This window comes from Bubalus bubalis, chromosome 20, assembly GCF_019923935.1.
Source record: "Bubalus bubalis isolate 160015118507 breed Murrah chromosome 20, NDDB_SH_1, whole genome shotgun sequence".
NCBI lineage: Eukaryota > Metazoa > Chordata > Mammalia > Artiodactyla > Bovidae > Bubalus > Bubalus bubalis.
This window is the reverse complement of record NC_059176.1, coordinates 54,296,410-54,318,753: the sequence shown is the minus strand read 5'-3', so window position 1 is coordinate 54,318,753 and position 22,344 is coordinate 54,296,410. Positions and strand designations below refer to the sequence as shown.

General features: G+C 46.0%; 1 protein-coding gene across 2 annotated transcripts in view; it reads right to left on the bottom strand.

Moving 5' to 3' along the window:
* Window positions 1-21,244, bottom strand: part of SV2B (synaptic vesicle glycoprotein 2B) — a 244,423-nt gene extending 223,179 nt beyond the window's left edge. Inside the window, exon 1 of one of the 2 annotated variants that reach the window (XM_006065727.4) lies at window positions 20,802-21,244. The gene's annotated coding sequence lies outside the window, so the exon portion shown is untranslated. Of the gene's footprint in view, window positions 1-20,027; window positions 20,416-20,801 lie in introns of those variants that run through there. The other variant, XM_006065726.4, reaches the window with a different exon arrangement.
* Between the last annotated feature and the right edge of the window lie 1,100 nt (window positions 21,245-22,344).

The following is a 22,344-nucleotide window of genomic DNA, read 5'->3' as shown; positions in this document are numbered from 1 at the left end:
TTAATGGCATTATGCTAAGTGAAGTAAGTCAAAAAAAGAAAAATACTGTAAGCTCTCTCTTATACGTAGAATCTACTAAACAAATAAACAAGCATGCTCTTAGATACAGAGAACAGTCCTCCTTCCTTCCAAGGACAGAAGGAATTGGAGAAATGGGGTGAAGGGAATCAAAAGGTAAAGAGAAAAATAGATAAATACATATGGTGCATTATTGAGCAACACCAGAAAATAGACTACCATTGTTTGGTAATTTGTTAACAAAAAACAAATTTTAAAAAACTCTTTCAAAGAAGAAAAAGGACCTCAAGTTGAGTATAAACGGCATAGATATCAAAACTAAACAGTGGCAACAAAGCCATATTTTAATTTGTTGGAGTTTTTTTTGCAAAGCTTGAAGTCACTTTTTTTTTTTTCGCACCCTGCATCATACAGCAAACTCCCACTGGCTGTCTGTTTTACACGCGGCTTGGGATGCGTCTCAGGGCTGCCCTCTCAACTCCCTCCACCCTCCCCTCCCCCTGCAGCCCACAAGCCTGCTCTAAGCGTGTGTCTCCTCCACTGCTGCCCTGCAAACAGGCTCAGCAGTGCTATCTGTCTAGGTTCCATATGTGTGTGTTAGTACACGATACGTGTCTCTTACTTTTTTACACTCATTTTTAATTGGAGGATAATTTCTTTACAACGTTGTTTTGGTTTCTGCCATACACCAACATGAATCAGCCACAGGCATGCATATGTGCCCTTCTTGAACCTCCCTCCCTCTTCCCACCCCCTCCCACCCCTCTAGGTTGTCACAGAGCACCAGCTTTGAGCTCCCTGCATCATACGACAAATTCCCACCAGCTATCGATTTTATCAATTTTTATCAATTTTGTAAAGAATATGCCTGCAATGTGGGAGACCCGGGTTCGATTCCTGGGTCGGGAAGATCCCCTGGAGAAGGAAATGGCAACCCACTCCAGTATTCTTGCCTGGAAAATCCCATGGACAGAGGAGCCTGACGGGCTACAGTCCACAGGGTTGCAAAGAGTTGGACACCACTTAGTGACTCAACCACCACCACCATCGATTTTACCTATGGTAAAATTTAAATTCTAAAGAGCATCTGCTCAATAATATATCTAGATGAACTACTCCATAATTCAGCACATATTACCTATCATTCTAAATATGATAAACAGTTTAGAAGGTGGAAAAAACCTATTCCTATTAAAAAGGTTTTCCCAAGGCCCCACTCAGAACTTTTCATCAGTATCTCAGTAGCTAGAATTAGAGTCATCTCTAGCTGAAAAGAAATCTGAAGAGAAAACATTTTCAGCTGAGTATATTACCCTTTCCTCTCTAGGGGAAAAAAGAAAAAAAAAAAGTGAGGTTCTCATGGTAATGAAGAAAAGGATAAAAAATACTGAAGAGGCAGCCAACAGTATTTTCCACTTAAAAAATTATTTTGTCACAATGAAACAGAAACTGGCTTAAGCAATAAGGAAACAGAAAGTCCAGAAGGAAGGATTCCAGAACGAGCTGATTCACTAAAACCATGACATATCATTCCGGAGCCCAGGTTCCTTCCACATCTCTGCTCTGCCATCTCTCACGCTGGTTTCAGCCTCAAGCGGTAACCAGATGGCTGCCCCAATTTCAGGTGTAAAATGTACATGTGACAACGTCCAGAGAAAGAAAAAGGACTGTGTTTTCTGTGGGGTTTTTTTCCACTTTAGGAACAAAAAAACCTTTCCCAGATGCTGCTTTGTTAACTTATCCTCGTTTCTCATTAGCCAAACTGAGTCACACTTTTGAGCCAATCACCAGCAAAGTGAATGGGGTTATCACTCTTTTCCCGAGGTGAATCCTCCGTGTTCCCCGAGGTGAATCCTCCATGTGGAATGTGAGCTCCCCAGCTCCACCAGTGTTCACTGTAATATTCTGATAGCTTTCACCAGGGGAAAGTGGCAAATGAACTGTGGCCAATCCAGAAGCCCACCACTTCATACTAGAATAATAGATCAGTGGGATCCTAGAAGATAAAAACTACGAAATAGAAATACAACTGTGAAGTGTACTTTTGAGCAAGAATCAAATTTTTAATGTGCTACATTTGGGCCCCAACCACCTTCTACAACCTCAGAACACCAGCCTTTGAGAACACACTGGCCAGTAAGCATCTGGTCACACCTTTCATCAAGCCCTTTGAATTTCTACACTATAGCATCAGGGGCCAAAAGACCAAATCTACCTGTTAAGTACTTCAAGTTTCAGTGGATGGTCCTAGCTACAATCTAGGATACAGATGATCAACATACCTGGAGAAGTCAGCCTTATCTGAGGCATATATGCTCCGTGGTCGTCAGGCACACGTCACCAAAGATGAAGCTTTTTTCCTAGAAGCTTTCCTCACTCACCCAGCACTGTTCTCAGTAAGACGCTCAACCACATTGCATAATACACAGAGATCCAACACTCTTAATTATTTAGGTAATTTATGTGGCAAGAACTTCCCCAGTTTTCAGTATAAACAATTATTATTATTTTTAATGATACCAAATGTTACAAGATATCCTCATCATTTTATGGAAGTCAGAAACAATGTGGGAAGAAAGGGAAAATATTGAACTTTAGTCTCTTCAGAGTGCATAGGCTCAGGGAAGAGTCATCAGAGGAAACGCTGGCTATTTAACCCCCCACCCTTTCCTGCATTTAAGAACCTCTTAGTTGCTTATATCATAAATATAAAAGCGTACCTGTGCCAACCCCGTTTCCCATTCCACCCTCCCCCAACCCCCTCCCCCTGGGAACCCTCAGTCTGTTCTCTGCCCATGATTCTGTTTCTGTTTCATCTGTGTCACAGTTAGATTCCACATGTAACTGACATCATATGGTATTTGTCTTTCTTTTTCTGACTTCCTAAAGAGCCTCTTGAGGATGAAAGAGGAGAGTGAAAAAGCTGGCTTAAAACTCAACATTCAAAAAACTAAGATCATGGCATCCAGTCCCATCACTTCGTGGCAAATAGATGGGGAAAAAGTAGAAACAGTGACAGATTTTATTTTCCTAGGCTCCAAAATCACGGCACATGGCGACTGCAGCCATGAAATTAAAAGATACTTGTTCTTTGGAAGAAACGCTATGACAAACCTAGACCGTATTTAAAATCAGAGACATCACTTTGCCGACAAAGGTCCATATAGTCAAAGCTATGGTTTTTCCAGTAGTCACATATGGATGTGAGAGCTGGACCATAAAGAAGGCTGAGTGCCAAAGAATTGATGCTTTCAAATTGGGTGCTGGCGAAGACTCTGGAGAGTCCCTTGGACAGCAAGGAGATTAAACCAGTCAATCCTAAAGGAACTCAACCCTGAATATTCATTGGAAGGACTGATCCTAAAGCTGAAGCTCCAATACTTAGACCACCTCATGCGAAGAGTTGACTCACTGGAAAAGACCCTGATGCTGGGAAAGATTGAAGGCAAAAAGAGAAGGGGGGCAACAGAGGACAAGATGATTGGATGGCATTATTGACTCAATGGACATGAGTTTGAGCAAACTCCAGGAGATAGTGAAGGACATGGAAGCCTGGCTTGCTGCAGTCCATGGGGTGGCAAAGAGTCAGATACCACTTAGTGACTGAACCACGACAACAACTTAGTATGATAATCTCTAGTTACATCCATGTTGCTGCAAATGGCATTATTTCATTCTTTTTAATGGGTGAGTACTATTCTATTGTGTACACACACACACATACGCACAGACATACATAAGATACATACCACATCTTCTCTATCCATTCATCTGTCCAGGAACATTTAAATTGTCCCTTAAACTGTCCAGTTGCTTCTATGTCTTGGCTATTATGAATAGTGTTGCTATGAACATAGGGGTGCATATATTTTTTTTGAATTGCAGTTTTGTTGGATATATGCCCAGGAGTGGGGTTGCTGAATCATACGGTGATTCTGCTTATCTAAAATTATTGGACTTTTTAAATACTGTGCAGTATAACTATTTTCAGTTCAGTTCAGTCACTCAGTCGTGTCCAACTCTTTGAGACCCCATGAATCGCAGCACGCCAGGCCTCCCTGTCCATCACCAACTCCCGGAGTTCACCCAGACTCACGTCCATTGAGTCGGTGATGTCATCCAGCCATCTCATCCTCTGTCGTCCCCTTCTCCTCCTGCCCCCAATCCATCCCAGCATCAGAGTCTTTTCCAATGAGTCAACTCTTTGCATGAGGTAGCCAAAGTATTGGAGTTTCAGCCTCAGCATCAGTCCTTCCAAAGAAATCCCAGGGGTGATCTCCTTTAGAATGGACTGGTTGGATCTCCTTGCAGTCCAAGGGACTCTCAAGAGTCTTCTCCAACACCACAGTTCAAAAGCATCAATTCTTCAGCACTTAGCTTTCTTCACAGTCCAACTCTCACATCCATACATGACCACTGGAAAAACCATAGCTTTGACTAGATGGACCTTTGTTGGCAAAGTAATGTCTCTGCTTTTGAATATGCTATCTAGGTTGGTCATAACTTTCCTTCCAAGGAATAAGCATCTTTTAATTTCATGGCTGCAATCACCATCTGCAGTGATTTTGGAGCCCCCCAAAATAAAGTCTGACACTGTTTCCACTGTTTCCCCATCTATTTCCCATGAAATGATGGGACCGGATGCCATGATCTTCGTTTTCTGAATGTTGAGCTTTAAGCCAACTTTTTCACTCTCCTCTTTCACTTTTATCAAGAGGCTTTTTAGTTCCTTTTCACTTTCTGCCATAAGTGTGGTGTCATCTGCATATCTGAGGTTATTGATATTTCTCCTGGCAATCTTGATTCCAGCTTGTGCTTCTTCCAGCCCAGCATTTCTCATGATGTACTCTACATAGAAGTTAAATAAGCAGGGTGACAATATACAGCCTTGACATACTCCTTTTCCTATTTGGAACCGGTCTGTTATTTCATGTCCAGTTCTAACTGTTGATTCCTGACCTGCATATAGGTTTCTCAAGAAGCAGGTCAGGTGGTCTGGTATTTCCATCTCTTTCAGAATTTTCCACAGTTGATTGTGATCCACACAGTCAAAGGCTTTGGCATAGTCAATAAAGCAGAAATAGATGTTTTTCTGGAACTCTCTTGCTTTTTCCACGATCCAGCAGATGTTGGCAATTTGATCTCTGGTTCCTCTGCCTTTTCTAAATCCAGCTTGAACATCTGGAAGTTTATGGTTCATGTATTGCTGAAGCCTGGCTTGGAGAATTTTGAGCATTACTTTACTAGCATGTGAGATGAGTACAATTGTGTGGTAGTTTGAGCATTCTTTGGCATTGCCTTTCTTTGGGATTAAAATGAAAACTGACCTTTTCCAGTCCTGTGGCCACTGCTGAGTTTTCCAAATTTGCTGGCATATTGAGTGCGGCACTTTCACAGCATCATCTTTTAGGATTTGAAATAGCTCAACTGGAATTTCATCACCTCCACTAGCTTTGTTCATAGTGATGCTTTCTAAGGCCCAATAAGTTTAAATATTAAAATAGATGTTAATAAATAAGAATACAATAAATTTTAAAATTAAAACAAAAGAAGCTCACATGAAACAGGCACCCCAGCAGTCAGCCCAGAGGTAGCTTTTTCATCTTTATGTTACCAAGAAATGCTCTTCTTGATCCTCTGTGATGTGTTCCCATAAGCTTATGAGGAATTACTAATTAAAATTTCAGGCTTTGTATTGGTGAAAGTAGGCTAACTGCTATAACAAACTCCAAAAATGTCAGTAGTTTAACATAGGCAGAGCTTATTTCTGGCACGAGACAGCGCCAAGCAGGGCCAGCCAGTGGATGGGAAAAGAGCTTGGAGGTGGGCGTATGGAAGTTCACTGGCCGGCCCTGGAAGTGGTACCCATCACACCCATTCTCATCACATCAACAGACCTGTCACGTGGTCACACTCACTTGCAAAAGAGGCTGGGAGATGGAGTCTGTGTGCCCAGGAAGAGTAGGAAGCAGGTTTAATAAAGAGATTGCTGGTCCTCTTGGTCCCCTTGCAGCTCTCTCCTCTACTCTAAAGCCAGAAAACAGAACTTTCTGCTCTGTTTGTTCTGGGCAACTATGGTCTAGGACTTCTTTATAGTTCTTAAATATTTTCCACGCTATCTTGGATCTTTCTGTACACTGAAGATCTCCCAGACATCAATCACAGTTTCCACTGCTGTTGTTTCTCTAATTGGATGGATGTCTGTGATGGAAACTATATCAGGCTTATGATCCACAGAGTTCACACACGGCCAGGCCTTGTGGATGAAGCAAAGGACAGTAATTATCTCGACATTCAAAGGACCATTTCAAGGAGCCCAGACAACAGTCAGCTTTTCTGAGTATGTTAGTGGATTTTGAGGGGTTTTCCTCCTCTGCACTCCTAATAACATTTAAACTCCCAAGAGGAACTAACAAAACATTGTTAACCAATTATACTCCAACAGAAGTTAAAACAGAAAAACCCCAAGAGGTTCCAGTGCATGTCCATGCCACCTTCCACCATCCCCTTCACCCGTCCTCAACTGCCAGCCAAAACCACCTCACCATACCAGTTTGCTTATTGTTCCCAAATCAACTGAACACTCTCAGGTCTAGCTACTTCTCAAACTATCTCCTCTATCAGGAATACCATTCTCCTCCCCAGCGCCCTCCTGGAAAACTCCTACTCATCCTTCAAGGCCCAGTTAAGCAATGCCCCTTCACCCTGTCCAGTAGTTTTTCTGGCCCTCAGTCTTCTCTCCTTATGCAGCAATAATCATTGCTTATAGTCCATGCTCCCACAAACATTCACTCAGTTTGTATCTCTGTGCCATCATCGTCTCACCTTGTAGTCTCATAATTAGTGAGCTTCCCAACAGCAGAGCCTAGGCACTGCAGCCCTTATAAGACCTTGTAGGAAAATAGCTTTAGAGGCTGGGAATCCAGTTGGATCCAGTTCCTGGTTTAAGCCCATTAGGAAGTAACCAGATATTTGAAAACTCCCTTTAGGAACCTGTGGGTTGTAGCAACAGGAGCAGGAGAGGCTGGAGACAAGGTCATGGATTGAGGCTCATTGCTGCACCCAACCAGCCTTCATGGACTTGATGGGGAGGGAACACAGCACACAGCAAAGAGCATGTTCTGAGGTTAAGCAGCCTTGCATTTGAATCCATTCTCCCCTTCAACCAATGCTAACATTACTTTGCCGACAAAGGTCTGTATAGTCAAAGCTATGGTTTTTCCAATAATCATGTATGGATGTGATAATGGGACCATAAAGAAGGCTGAGTGCCAAAGAATTGATGCTTTTGAACTGTGGTGTTGGAGAAGACTCTTTAGAGTCTCTTGGACAGTACGGAGATCAAACCCATCAATCCTAATGGAAATCAACCTTGAATTTTCACTGGGAGGACTGATGCTGAAACTGAACTTCCAATACTTTGGCCACCTAATGTGAAGAGACAACTTATTGGAAAAGACCTCGATGCTGGGAAAGATTGAAGGCAGGAGGAGAAGGGGACAACAAAGGATTAGATGGTTGGATGGCATCGCCAACTCAATGGACATGAGTTTGAGCAAACTCCAGGAGATGGTGAAGGACAGGGAAGCCTAGTGTGCTCCAGTCCATGGAGTCACAAAGAGTCAGACACTACTGAGAGATTGAATAACAACAATAACCTTTGGGAAACTTATTCAACTTCTCTGAACCTCAGTTTACTCCATGACAAAATGGAGACAATAAACTCCCACTTCACAGGGATTGGAAGAATGAAATGAAATGAAATCATATATACATCATAATCATCATTATTGTCACATGATCAAACTACAAGCTCCTAGAGGAACCACGTCTAATGCATCCATGTGGGTCCTCAGTACAAAGCTAACTTTGCTATAAGATGAAACCTCTGCTGTCTCTATTTCTTTATCTGTAAGAAAATAAAACAGACTTATAAGCTGCCTATTTGAGGGTTATTGTGAGGACACTGCTGTTGGAATATGAGGTGCCGAGCAAATGCTGAAGGTGATTCTTATCACACCAGCATGACTTTCCCCTCTGTTTCCCAAATGGGAAAGTCCTAAGCATTTCCTCGTCTCCCCAGTGTGAGAGCAGAGGGAGCAGATGAGAGCTCTGAGCAGGCTGCAGGGAATCTGGGGGTGTACACAGGAAATCTGGAGGTGACAGGCTCAATCTGCAGCAGCTGCTGCTGTAAATGGACCTCAACTAGTCATTGGACCGAGGATGCAGCATCTAATAGTATCTGCCATCAGTGACTCTACAGAGTAGGTAAAACCATCATCATTCCCATTTTACTGATTGGAAAACTGAGGCCCAGCATTGCTAAATGATTCACCTAAGATCTCAACTGAGTAAGAAGCAAGGCCAGGAAGGGAACCCAGGAGAGACTGACTTCAGGACTCTTTGTTTTCTCTACCCTCTCTAAGAAGTTCAAGAATCTAGGAATAATTGGAAGGTCAAGCCAGCCAGAAGAGACCTTACATGCCTGGAGAAAATGGGCTGAGAGTCCCAGGACATCCACCTGGCAGTGACACAGATGAATCTGAGAAACCTGATGGGAATAACCCTGCCTGTGAGAGCTCTACCTGGTCCCCCACACTGGGTCACTGTGGAAACAGGAGACCCCCAACCCCATGATGTGAGGCAGGGAGCCTGGCACAGCTTCTCTGCCAGAGATGCGCTGGGACCCCCAAATGAAGACAAAGTCACCCATCGTGGGGAGTGAGAGGAGAGCTCAGCTCAGCATCCCAGCCTGTTTCCATGCTGCTCTGACTGTTTCTCTTTTTTTGTCTTTTTTAACATCTATTTTTATTTATTTATTTGACTGCACCAGGCCTTAGTTGCCACATACAGGATTTTTTTAGTTGCGGCTTGTGGGATCTAGTTTTCTGACCAAGGATCAAACCCCGGGCTCCCGGCAGTAGGAGCTCGGACTCCTAGCCACTGCACCACCAGGGAAGCCTCTGCTCTGACCCTTTCTAATCGACCTCTTCACCACTCCACGTGGGCTGATCCTCTTACTGCTTTCATTTTTTAACTTTTTGATTTATACTGGAGAATAACCAATGGACAGTGTTGTAATAGTTTCAGGTGGACAGCACAGGGTCCCAGCCATAGGTATACGTGTATCCATCCTCCCCCAAACTCCCCTCCCATCCAGGCTGCCACGTAACATCGAGCGCGAGTTCCCTGTGCTACCACTTTAGTTTTGAAGCTACCACCTTTACTCTGCTTTCCCAGATCTTCCCTTTCCTTCAAGCTTAATTTTTATGCTTTGTTGAAAAATACTCAAAGCAGCCGCCTGTAACCCACAGACATTTAAGCAACTGTGGGCGGGCTGCCTTCATCAGTCATCCTGGTTGGGGGCGCGCAGGAGTGGAACTGAGTCCCTTCAGCCCTCCAGTGCCAAGGTCAGGAGCTCCTGACATGGCCGTGACCTCTTTAGCCCTGTCCGAGGGGCGCCCGGGACTCTGGTCTGGCGCAGGCCTCTCCCCGCCAAGCTGTTTCTGCTCCTTCAGAGCCGCCCACGTGCCAGCTGGGCTCCGATCCGCACCATCTGCTGCCCCCGATCAGGCGAGAGGCCACAGTCAGATCCTGCGCCTGGCAGGAGAGCAGGGGCCGCGGGCAGACCAGGAGCTCCGCTCACTGGGCCTGTGCTTGGGTCACCGGCAGGGGAAACCCCCAGAGGATTTCTCAGAGGAAGCTGCAGGGGAGCCATCCAGGCTCTCAACTGCCTGGGGGAACCATCCGTCATGTTGCAGAGGGTTTCTCAGGGTGAAGGGCACCCATGCCTCGTTTCCCGTGCTCTCTTTTTTTTTCTTAATTTTTCTAATTGAGGTACAGGCAGTGTACAAGATTACATAAATTTCAGGAGCACAACACAGTGATCCACAATTTTTAAAGCTTATGCTCCATTGACAGTTATTATAAAGTATTGGCTATATTCCCTGTGCTGCACAATACATACCCTTGTAGCTTGTTTATTTTATGCCCTGTAGTTTGTACCTCTTAATCTCCTACCCCTCTCTGGCCCCTTCCCACTTCCCTCTCCCGACTGGTGACCACTCGTTTGTTCTCTGTATCTGTGAGTCTGTTTCTTTTCTGTTATATTCACTAGCTGGATTCTTTTTTAGATTCCACATATAAATGACACCATACAGAGTCAATAAGTCAATAAGCCAGAGACAATAAGTCTCTGGCTGACTTATTTCTCCAAGCATAATACCCTCCAAGTCCACCCATGTTGTTGCAAATGGCAAAATCGCATTTGTTCCTGAGGCTGAGTAGTATTCCATTGTATGTATGTACCACAGCTTCCTTATCCAGTCATCGCTGATGGACACTTGGGTTGCTTCCATACCTTGTAAATAACGCTGCTGTGATCGTGGTCTCTCTTGCTCTCTACTGTCTGATAAACTTAGTTTCTGCAGGCCTGACTTGGGCTCTGGTCCTCTCTCTAGTGTTCCCTGACTGTAGGACCTTAAGCAAGTCATTTCCTTCTCTAGACTCAGCTCCTGTCTTTGCCTAGTGGGGAGTTTAGATTCCTACAGATCCTTCAGCTCTGAAACACTAAGATCCTCTAGTCCAAGTAAGTCCTTCCATTGTCCTGAACTTGTTCTGGGCCCAAAAAGGAAACTGCCTATGAAAAGTGAAAGTGAAAGTCACTCAGTCGTGTCCGACTCTTCCGGACTGGATGGAACTGTAGCCCCTCAGGCTCCTCTGTCCAGGGACTTCTCCAGGCAAGAATAACAGAGTGAGTTGCCATTCCCTTTACCAGGGCATCGTCCAGACCCAGGTATCAAACCTGGGCCTCCTGCATTGCAGGTAGATTCTTTACTGTCTGAGCCACCACGGAAGCCAAAGGAACCTGCCAATGAAATACTTATTAAAACAAATTTGTACATTTGGAGGTATTGATGGACAGACATGTGTTCATTGGCAGGTTTCAGTAATGGGGAGCCATGAAAACACATGTGTGAAGTACACACATCTCCCTCAAGCTTACGTGACTTTTAGGCGCCAGAGCTCCTGCCAACACATGCATCATCTGGGTTTGATGTATTAAGCAGTTAATGGTCCCCAGCTCCCAGCTTGAACAGTCAACTGCTAGACCCGGACATCTGTGATGCAAGAAGGCCCCAGAAGTCTGGCCAAATTACCTTCTCCTGCATCTACATAGAACGGGAAGAGAAAGAAATGAGGTTGTTCCACCGCTTGTCCAAGAGTACCTTCATCTGTGATTTCCTTGCTCTGGACCTCAGGTTTCCCATCTATAAAGTGGGAATGGAAGAGAAGACATGGCCTATATGTTCTAGCTCCTAAAAGAGTTCAATTTAATTCTATTTCTGAGAGGTTACAGAGTCACTGGGCTTCCCTGGTGGCTCAGACGATAAAGAATCTGTCTGCAATATGGGAGACCGGGGTTCGATCCCTGTGTCGGGAAGATCCCCTGGAGAAGGGAATGGCAATCCACTCCATATTCTTGCCTGGAAAATTCCATGGATTGAGGAGCCTAGCAGGCTACAGTCCATGGAGTCGCAGAGTCGGACACGACTGAGCAATAACACACACACACACACAGAGAGTCTCTGGTTAGGGGAGAATTTTCAGTTGCCTTTTGGGGAAAAGAAAAAAGTTAATGCTACTCTCCCCACTGCTGCCCTGGACAGAAGCAAGCTCTAAAGACTGAAGGAAACAGGAAGGGCATGGAGCAGGAGCTTCCATAGAAACAGAGAAATGTGATAGGACCATGTCTGTGTGGGCCACTGAAGGAGGGAATCCATGGTGCAGGTTTTCAGTGGGCCAGGAGACACAGTGGGTGAACTGTAATCCATGGGCAGGACAGCAAGAGAGCTTTGGTCTTTGCTCCGGAAGCATCTGAGAGCCCCAAGAGAAACCTGATGCTCCTTGATCCAGAGGAGGCCAAATGGCAGCAAAGGCAGGGAGGTGGGACAGAGAGAAACCATCGCTGCTCTGGTTGTATGTTAGTCACTCCGTCGTGTCCGACTCTTTGCAACTCCATGGACTGTAGCCTGCCAGGCTCCTCTGTCCATGGGATCCTCCAGACAAGAATACTGGAGTGGGTTACCATGCCTTCCTCCAGGAGATCCTCCCGACCCCAACTCAGGGACTGAACCCACATCTTTCATGTTTCCTACATTGGCAGACGGAGTCCTTACCACGAGCGCCACCTGGGAAACCCTTAGCTGCTGAGTACTTACTAGATGCTGCAAACACAGCACTGTATCTCACATCGTCACGTCTTGTCCAGGTCAAAGAGGAAAAACCAAGGAGCCTCAGCCAACAGAGCAGCCACAACAGCATTTACTCATTCATGAATCAAATAGACTCGTATTGTGTGCCTGCTATGTACCTGGAGCAGGGAAAACAGCAGATTTTCCAGTAGAAAACATCATGGGGCAGATTTTATGGGAGCAAAACCCAGAGGCATCTGATGGAGAGTTTCTGCACCTCCATAATCCAAATGACTCAAAAACTTTGATCAAGGAATTCTAACAAAGTATGAGACAAGGCAGAGCTGAGCTGGGGGGTTGGCCTGTTGCAGAGAAAGGAAGGTTGGTTTCCCTTTGAGGCACCTCAGAAATCTCTAGCTCATAAGTCTGATTATTATCCACCTGTCTCATTTTGAACACCATGGGCCTCATGCAAATAATCTCATCAGCACTGGCAACATTAAATGACAGGTTCTAAACTCTCTCTACACTTAGAATTTCCAATTCTTTCATTAGATGTAGTGATCCTTTGGGAAGCCCCGATGGATCAGCAGGTAAGGAATCCACCTGCAATGCAGGAGCCACAGAAGACATGGGTTTGATCCCTGGGTCAGGAAGATTCCGTGGAGGAGGAAATGGCAACCCACTCCGGTACTCTTGCCTGGAGAATCCCATGGACAGATGAGCCTGGAGGGCTGCCGTCCATGAGGTCACAAAGAGTCGGACACAACTGATGACTAAGTGTGCACTCGGTAATTCTTTAATTAGTATTTAGACCAACATAGTGCCAAGAACAGGAGCATGAAAGAAACTGCAGACCCCTTGGGTGTTATTACTACTCCCATCATCACCGTCATAACCACCACCATCACCACCATCATTTTATAACTGAAGGAACCAGGGCTCAGGGAAATTAAATAACTTGCTATGGTTTACACAGCTAGAAAGTAAGGAAGACTGAGTCCAAACCAAGTTTTGTTTGATCCCAAATCTCACCGCTCCATCCAATCTCCAACATGGTCAAGCTTGGTATCCACACGTACAAACGGAGGCCAACTTGATATCCCTTTCTCATATTTCCTTCTCAGCTTTAGTTCTTTTTTTCCCACTGTTGTCCCTTTCCTCCTCTCTCTCTCTCTCTCTCTCTCTCACACACACACAAACACACAGAGCAAGTCATTTGCTATTGCAGTAACTACATTTTTTCCTCACTCCCACCCCCTCTAATATCACTGCAAACAAAACTCACACTCACACATATTCAGTCACACCACGGGGAGGACATGGTCAGCACCTGGAGTCTGAGATTGAAGTCATTCCAATTAAAGTCACGCCAATTAAACACCATAACTGTTCCTCCCCTGTTCCTATAAGACTATTGCTGATTTCTCTCCTTTTATAAACAGGAACAGATTACACAAGATGCTGTAGATGTGGGATTTTTCAAGCAAGCTGGTGACACTCTTTCACTTGGCACAAAATCGATTTAAATAAACATCTTCCTTTTGCAAGATTCTTTCCTGCTTCTGCTTAATCTTAAATTAAGAGGAGTACAATAATAACCCAAGAACATCACACCTCTGAATTTCAACCTCCTCTCCCGCAGGATTTTGTCTCCTTTTTTGAAAGTATGAGCTATTTTTTGGTTTCCACTTGTTTCTCCTTCTTACTTGTCATCACACATTGTTTTCTATAAGACATAAGCAATTGGAGCCTTCACATTTAAAGTCTGTTTTTAGTCCGTGGGATCCACAATAAGGCTCTCATGAGACCTTGAAAAGAAAAAGAATAAGTTCAGGGAGTTACACTTCAAGACCCACTGAAACAAAGGTCCGCAGTCAGCTCCAGTGATTGAACGACTCCAGTCACTCATTCAGTACTCACTGAGCACAGACTACATGCCAAGCAATGTGCAGGGCACTGGTGCTGCAGCAGGGGCTGGGCTCACGGAAGGGACAAACTGAGAATGCGAGCGATACTCAAGCTCGTATCTCCTTCTAGGACCTCTTCCTTCAACTCTAGACCCACACGTGTAACTATCAAATTAACATCTCCCATTGGGTGTTCACTTAAACCCCACTGCTCTTCCTTCTCCATTTCACTACAAGGCCACTCTTTCTAGCTGCTCAGGTCAAAATATGTAGAGTCATCCTTGAATCCCTAGAGCAATATATCCGTCATCTGATGACCGTTCACCATCTCCACCAACTACCCTGGTCCAAACCTCCATCATCTCTTGCCTGGATCATTGCAGTAGCCTCCTGACTTTACCTCCCTGTTTTCACCCTTAACCCCAAAAGTCTATTCTAAGGTCTAAAACTCAGGTAATCACTGTAAAGCTTAAATCAGATAATGTCAGCAAGTGCTCAAAATTCTCCACTGGCTTCCCATCATGCTCAGAGTAAAAGCCACAGTCTACACAAGGCCCTAGATAACCTTGTATTACCCAGCTCTCAGCGATTTGTCTGATCTCACCTTCTCCATCGTCACCCTCTCTACATGAATGCCCTTTCTGTTCCCAGGACACAACAGGACACTCTTCCCTCGGGGCCTTCACACTTGTCACTTTCCCTGCCTAGAAGGGTCCTTCCCCAGATATCCATCTGGCGGACTCCCTTCCTTCATGTCACCCTGACCACTCCCACCCCTTCCTTCACCCTGCTCCTCATCCACTCAACCAGGCACTCCTCATCCTGCTCTCCCTACGTGATGTCCCTCATCACATAATGCACATTTACTTATGTACACACCATCTCCCAGCTAGGATGAGCGCATCATGAGGATGGACCTTGCTGCCTTGACTGGTGCACGTGTGTGTGTGTGTGCTCAGTGGCTCAGTCATGTCTGTCTCTTTGTGACCCCATAGACTGTAGCCCGCCAGGCTCCTCTATCCATGGGATTTTCTAGGCACAGAATACTGGAATGGGTTGCCGTTTCCTCCTCCAGGGGATCTTCCCAACCCAGGGATTGAACCTGCGTCTCTTGTGCATCCTGCATTGGCAGGCAGATTCTTTACCACTGTGCCAACCTGGGAAGCCCATGCCTGGCATGGAAGAAACACTCAGTAAATATTTGGTGGATGAATGGCTATCTAAAGATTCATATGTCTGAAGCTGATCAGCCATGGAAACAGAGAACAACAGAGAAAAAGAAAAGGGCAAGTTTCAGGCATTGTCCATTCAAGCAGAACTTGGGAAAAAAGGAGCCTTAGTCAAGGGGACTTTAAATATTAATGTCCCTATGGTAGACTGAATGCAAAGACAGTCCAGTTCCCCTCCTCCCTCCATATCCATGCTCTTTGCAGTGTGCCTTCGTAGCTCCTCCCATCAAGCAGAGTACTCCAGGGACTTCCCTGGTTCAGCAGCTAAGACTCTGCGCTCCCAATGCAGGGGGCCCAGGTTCCATCCCTGGTCAGGCAACTAGACCCTACATGCCACAACAAAAGGTCAAAGATCCCACATGCTGTATCTAAGACCTGGTACAGCCAAATGAGTAAATAATTTTTTAAAGTATATTCTAGTCCCTACACCTTCACTCTGGGCTGGCCTTATGACTTGAAGAGAAAGTGTCAGTCACTCAGTCATGTCCAACCCTTTGCAACCCCATGGACTGCAGTCCGCCAGGCTCCTCTGTCCATGGGACTCTCCAAGCAAGCATACTGGAGTGGGTATCCATTCCCTTCTCCGGGGGATCTTCCTGACCCAGGGATCAAACCCTGGTCTCCTGCATTGCAGGCAGACTCTTTACACCTTCACTCTGGCTGGCCTTGTGACTTACTTTTGTCAATAGACAAAGATGAAACAATGGTGTGCCAAGTATAAGCTTAGACCTCAAGAGGTCAGGCAAGTTTCCACTCTCCCTTGGATTCCAGGGATACTATGTGAACATGTTGGGCTAGCCTGTTGGAAAATGTGGTACTACCCAGAGCAGAGCCAAGTTCCCCCAGGTAAGGCCACCCTCAAGCAGCCATCTCTCAGCCACTCCAACAGCAGACAAAAATCACATGAACAAACCCAGCTGAGATGAATCAAGCCCACTCAGACCTAAAGAACTGCCTGGCCAGCCCGTAAACACGTGAGAAAATGAGAAATGGTTGCTGTCTTAAGCCGCTAAATTGTGGGGAGATTTGTCCTATAGTCCCCTTGGTAAGGTCAGCCCTAATGTATGTGATCAGCCCCCAGGGGAGGCATCTCAGCTGCTCTGCTCTGGATGTGTGCTCATCAGGAAAGCTTCTCCTTGTGATGTGGTTGTCACCAAGGGGATCAGCAAGAAGAAGACACTCTGCCATGCCACACAGGGTCCCAGCCACTGCAAATTCAGTCTGGGGTGAGCAAGGTCACTGCGATGTAGCCCAGAGGGACAGAGTGGCTTTCTGAGGCAGCAAGACCTCAGATGGAGAAAAATCCACAGACGTGAAAGTCACCTTCTAAAGGGGTGACTTGGGGGACACCCAGCCAGCCACCCAGCCAGGACCCAACCTTGTCAAATCCTGTTTCATAGAAACTTTGACCAGCTTCTCAGGCATCCAACCCCATTTCTATCCATGAAACACACTGCAACAGTCCCGCAGCACTAGGGTCAGCCCCGGGGGGGAAGCTCTCAAATCCCCAAAACCATGCTCTTTATTTTTTTTAATTGGGTCCAGTTGATTTCAAGTGTACAGCAAAGTGATTCTATCAGACACATATACTATATAAATACGTATATATATTCTTTTGCAGATTCTTTTGCATTATAGGTTATTACAAGATACTGAATGCAGTTCCCTGTGCTATGTAGTAGGTCCTTGTTGTTTATCTATTTTATATGCAATAGTGTGTGTATGTGCTCAGTTGCTCAGTCATGTCCGCCTCTTTGCAGCCCCATGGACTGCAGCACACCAGGCTCCTTTGCCCATGGGATTCTCCAGGCAAGAATACTGGAGCGGGGTGCTGTGCCCTCCTCCAAGGGATCTTCCCAACTCAGGGATAAAACCCGCGTCTCCTGCATCTCCTGCCTTGCAGACAGATTCTTTACCATTAGCGCCACCTGGGAAGCCCAATGTGTGTATTTTAATCCCAAACTCCTAATCTATCTGTCCTCCCTCCCCTCACACTCTTCTCTTTGGTAACAATAAGTCTGCCAAAACCATGCTCTTTAGAGCAGCAGTCCCCAGTCTTTTTGGCACCAGGGACCAGTTTCATGGAAGACAATTTTTGCATGGACCAGACAGGGGAGATAGTTTCAGGATGATTCGAGCGCATTACATTCATTGCGCACTTTATTCCTATTACTATTACATCAGCTCCATCTCAGATCATCAGGCATTAGATCCCAGAGGTAGGGGACCCCTGCTGTAAAGGAATGATGACCCAGAGGGGTGGAGCAGCAAATTGTGATCTTCGTTGTATTCAGCCTACAAGATGGAAGTCTCAAATAAGTGCACCATATAATATCATGTACATGCATCCCATGGTACACCAACAGTTAATGTATTTCCAGTTGATTCTAGCATCTTTCCATAGCCATAGAAACTACTTTCATCCTCCAAGAATACAGACTAAAAACTAGCAGGGACAATACCTGCAGGACTATTCAGTAAAGGTGGCCCTTTCTTTCATTGCGGAGGAAAGGTTCAAAAGAAGCCCTAAAACAGTCCTTGATCTGGATGAAAGATTGCTGAACACTGTTTTGCACTGAGCTTCTCATCACCTTGGAAAGATTTATGCCTCTGCTGGTTGCATTTGCTCAGGCTGAGTGACCTAGGAACCTATGTCTCCCAACCAGCCTTCTTCTAAACATTGAGTGTAAGATGTCAGCCAATTCTTTCCACAAGTGCTCAGGATATTAATCTTTGCAACAAATAGAAATCATGAGAGGCAATACCCCAGTGACCCTGCTGGCTTACCCCTCCGACCTCAAATCCTACTGCTGCTCCCCTCGCTCACTCACCCGCAGCCTCACTGAACTTCTTTCTGGGTTTTCGTATGAACACACCTCCCTCCTGCTTCAGGGTTTTGCAGGTGCTGCTACACTGCCCAGAATGCTCTTCCTCAGACATCTGCCTGGCCCGCTCCTCACTTCCCCAGGGGTCCAGTCAAATGTCACTCATCAGCAAAGCCTTCCCTGACCAAGCTATATTAAACAATAACAATCCTCACCCCACCCTCTGGCAAGACTCCCCATTCCTCTTACTCTGCTTTATTTCTCTCCACTATAATGCATCATTATCTTGTTATTTATTTGTCCACTATCTTACATACACACACACACACACACACAAGGTAAGATCCTTGAGGGACATTATTTAATTCAATTACGTATCCCTACACATAGAGCAATTCCTGACACATAGTAGGTACTCAATGAATGAACTGCCATTTCTTAAGCACCTACTTTGTGTCAAGCAACTTATATATGATGATCATTTCCCAATAAACATATTTTTAAGCACTTATGATGTAATTATATTATAAGAATTCCACTGTTATCTCCATTTTACAGCTCAGGAACCCATAGCTCAAAGCGAGGCTAAGAAACCTGCACAAGACACTTACCTAGGTCTGTTTGAGTATCAAAACCCACAGTCCTTGACGTGTGCCAATCTGCTTTTTAAATACCTCAGTGATGGTTTAGGTTACAAGACGCATGTAAGATGCATCTCTGGCAACATGTATAGCACAAGAGTTCTTCATTCTACCATTTTTCTATCACCCACCATAGATTTTGTCCAGGAAAAAAAAATCCGTCAGATTGGATTTTTATTTCCCAGAGCACATTGGTTGGAATAGCTTTAGATTTCCTTTATTCCATCCATTTAGAGACATCCAAGTTCAGAGCTTTCCTTTTGATCTGAGCTTAGACAAGCACAGACAGGTCAGGGACCTAAAGGAGATGAAGGCAGAAGTTCATCTGCTCTGAGAATCCCTCAGAACTATCCAGAATCCTTGCCTTTGTGATGTACTGCTCCCAAACCTTCCTGGTTCTAGAACTTGGGGAAACGATCCATTTAAAAAAACAAAAAGCCTGACCTCCTGCGCTGGACACTCTTTTCTCTTGGTTGTCATCCTGTGTCTGTGTCTACTGGTATCTGGTCACATACTGCAAACGCCAACCCTGCTGTAACTTACAGAGCTCTGCACATACAGTAACCTTGATGCTGATAATGGGGAGACTGATGGGGGTTACTCACAGACCAAAGGACCAAGAGAGGGACCCCGTTTCTACTGAAATTCATGTAACATCTCACCTAGGAGCGCTTAGTTTTAAAAAAAAGTCACTGCTACATTAATTCCTCTCTTCCTGCTCCCACCACTCTTTCCACATCTACATTGCTGAACTTATCACACCTCGTTATTACAGGTGTTTCTTCTCCACCAGATGTGAGCTCTGGGGAAATAGACTTTGTTTTCATCCTCTCTGCGCCCCTCAGGGTTAATCCAGCCTCTGACACATAACTAGGTGCTCGACCAGTATTTGCTGACTCAAGAAAGATGCAGAGCAAGCCTGTACTGTGCTTGCTGCACCCACTGGAGCAAGCAGGGTAAGTGACCTCTTCTGAAAAGGGCAAGAAGCGGAAACTGAAGAGACCAGGGTAGACCAGAAGGATCACTGAGCTGGCTAGGAAGTCTAATTCTCCCTTATAAGTATCTATTTCCCATCCTTCACCTGCCACTCCCTGAACCTCAAAACCACCCACATTTGCTTCTGAACAAGCTTTTTAAAAAATGAGCACGCACCCCACCCCACCCTACCGGTCTGCTCTTACCAGAGCCCCAGACACCGAGGTTAAGTTACCTTTAAAAGGAGCTAGTCTGCATCTGTGATTTCTGGTTTAAGGATCATGTTTCAGCAGCCGGGCTGAACCCTGGACAGCAGATATATCTAACACCCGTCTGCGGAGGAAACGGCAGTGCCTCGCTCCTCCCTGGCTAAACGCACCCGCTCACCCATCCCTGCAGAACAAATCATGTTCTTTTCCTTGCGCTAAAATCCATCTATAAACAAATCCCCTCCGCGTCCCTAAGAAACGGCTCCCACACCCGCGGAGGGCGCCCTCCACACACACAAATACACACTCACAAACCCCAACCCAGAGGTACCAGGTGAAAGCCTGGTTTCGATCTGTCCTTTAAGAACAAACCAACAACAACATCATTCACCACACACACACACACACACACACACACACACACATTCATCTAATTGCAAAGAACCGAAACTAAAAGGGGTGACTAGGAAGCTTATGGAAAGGGAGTTATCAACGTCAATAGCCTAAGTTGCAAAACTATGTATGGCGCTAACAGTTCAAACAGGATTTAAAAACAGCCCTTGGGGATGCCCGCTTCAAAGAGGCGCGCAACCCCGCGCAGCAGGCAAGTGCTTGCTTTTCTGCGCCAGCTTTCCAAGACTCTCCCCTGTCTTTTGTGCCATTTACTATAAACAACATTCAGAGGTACCAGCGTGTACGTTTCAGCCCAGGCAGGCGAGCCTGAGAGCCCCCAGGGTCGCGCGGGCTCCGCGCCCCCGGCCGGGTCTGCACGCACCGGAGCGAGCAATGCCGTCCCCTACCTGGGTGGGAAATCCGCACGCGGCCGCCTCCGGGTGCGGGCGGAGCGGGGTCCGTCCGGGTGGCCCGGCCGGCTGCTCGGGAGAACGCGGCGCTGGGGCGATCCCGGCGGAGGCAGGAGTCCGCTGGTGTCACACCTGCATCACGGCGCCCGCGCCGCCGCAGCGCGCAGCGCGCCCCCGCCCCCGCCACACCGAGCACCCAGGGCGGGAGGCTCCTGGGTCCTCTACTCAGCGGTATCAGATCCTAACCCGCTTTCTTCCCGGCCTGGGCATTAAAGGTATTGGCGGCGGCCACCTCTTCTCGCTTCTAAATCCCCTTCTGATTCAAGACGGAGTGTTTGGGATAGCTTGATGGGCAGGGGACCCAGCTGGGGACCCAGGCTCTCTGGATTTGCAGACCAATACACGCTAAACTTCTTCTTCCTCGAGTTTCGAGTTTCATCCCCTACTGATGACTGGCATCTCTTTCGCACTCTCCACCGCGCCCGGCACCAGGGGGCGCTATGCACTCCACACTCTCTTTCACCAGCCCCAAACTAAGACACTTTGGAGGGGCCGACTTGAATTCCTGGGAAAGTGAATCCTCGGATAGTGCGTGCCTCCTTGGTCGTGCGGACTCTTTGCGACCCCATGGGTACAGCTCGCCAGGTTTCGCTGTGCATGGAATTTTCCAGGCAAGAATACTGGAATGGGTTGCCATTTTCTATTCCAGGGGATCTTCCCGACCAGGGATCAAACCTGTGTCTCCTGCATTGGGAGGCGGATTCTTTACCATGGGACCACCATGGAAGTCCATCAATGCTTATATCTGGTACCTAAACTTCTTCTTGCCTGACGACTCTGGTTAAGACCTCTCAGACAACATTGCATTAAAGTGGTACTGAGGCTGCTATATTTACAATGGATAATCAACAAGGGCCTACTGTGTAGCACAGGGAACTCTACTCAATGCTATGTGGCAGCCTCCATAGGAAGGGGGCTTGGAGGAGAATGGATCCATCCTTATGTATGGCTGAGTCCCTTTGCTGTCCACCTGAAACTATCACAAAATTGTTAACTGCCTATCAGTTCAGTTCAGTAGCTCAGTCGTGTCCGACTCTGCGACCCCATGAATGGCAGCACGCCAGGCCTCCCTGTCCATCACCAACTCCTGGAATTCACCCAGACTCACGTCCATCGAGTCAGTGATGCCATCCAGCCATCTCATCCTCTGCCGTCCCCTTCTCCTCCTGCCCCCAATCCCTCCCAGCATCAGAGTCTTTTCCAATGAGTCAACTCTTCACATGAGGTGGCCAAAGTACTGGAGTTTCAGCTTTAGTATCATTTGTTCCAAAGAAATCCCAGGGCTGATCTCCTTTAGAATGGATTGGTTGGATCTCTATACTCCAATATAAAATTAAAGGTTTTTTAAAAATAAAGTGGTGGTACTGGATATTTGGTTTTATTCATATTCAGGGGGACAGTCTTCATACTATTACATATTTTAATTATAAAAATGATAATGAAGAGCCTTATCTTATTCTTAATTTCATAAAAATTCACA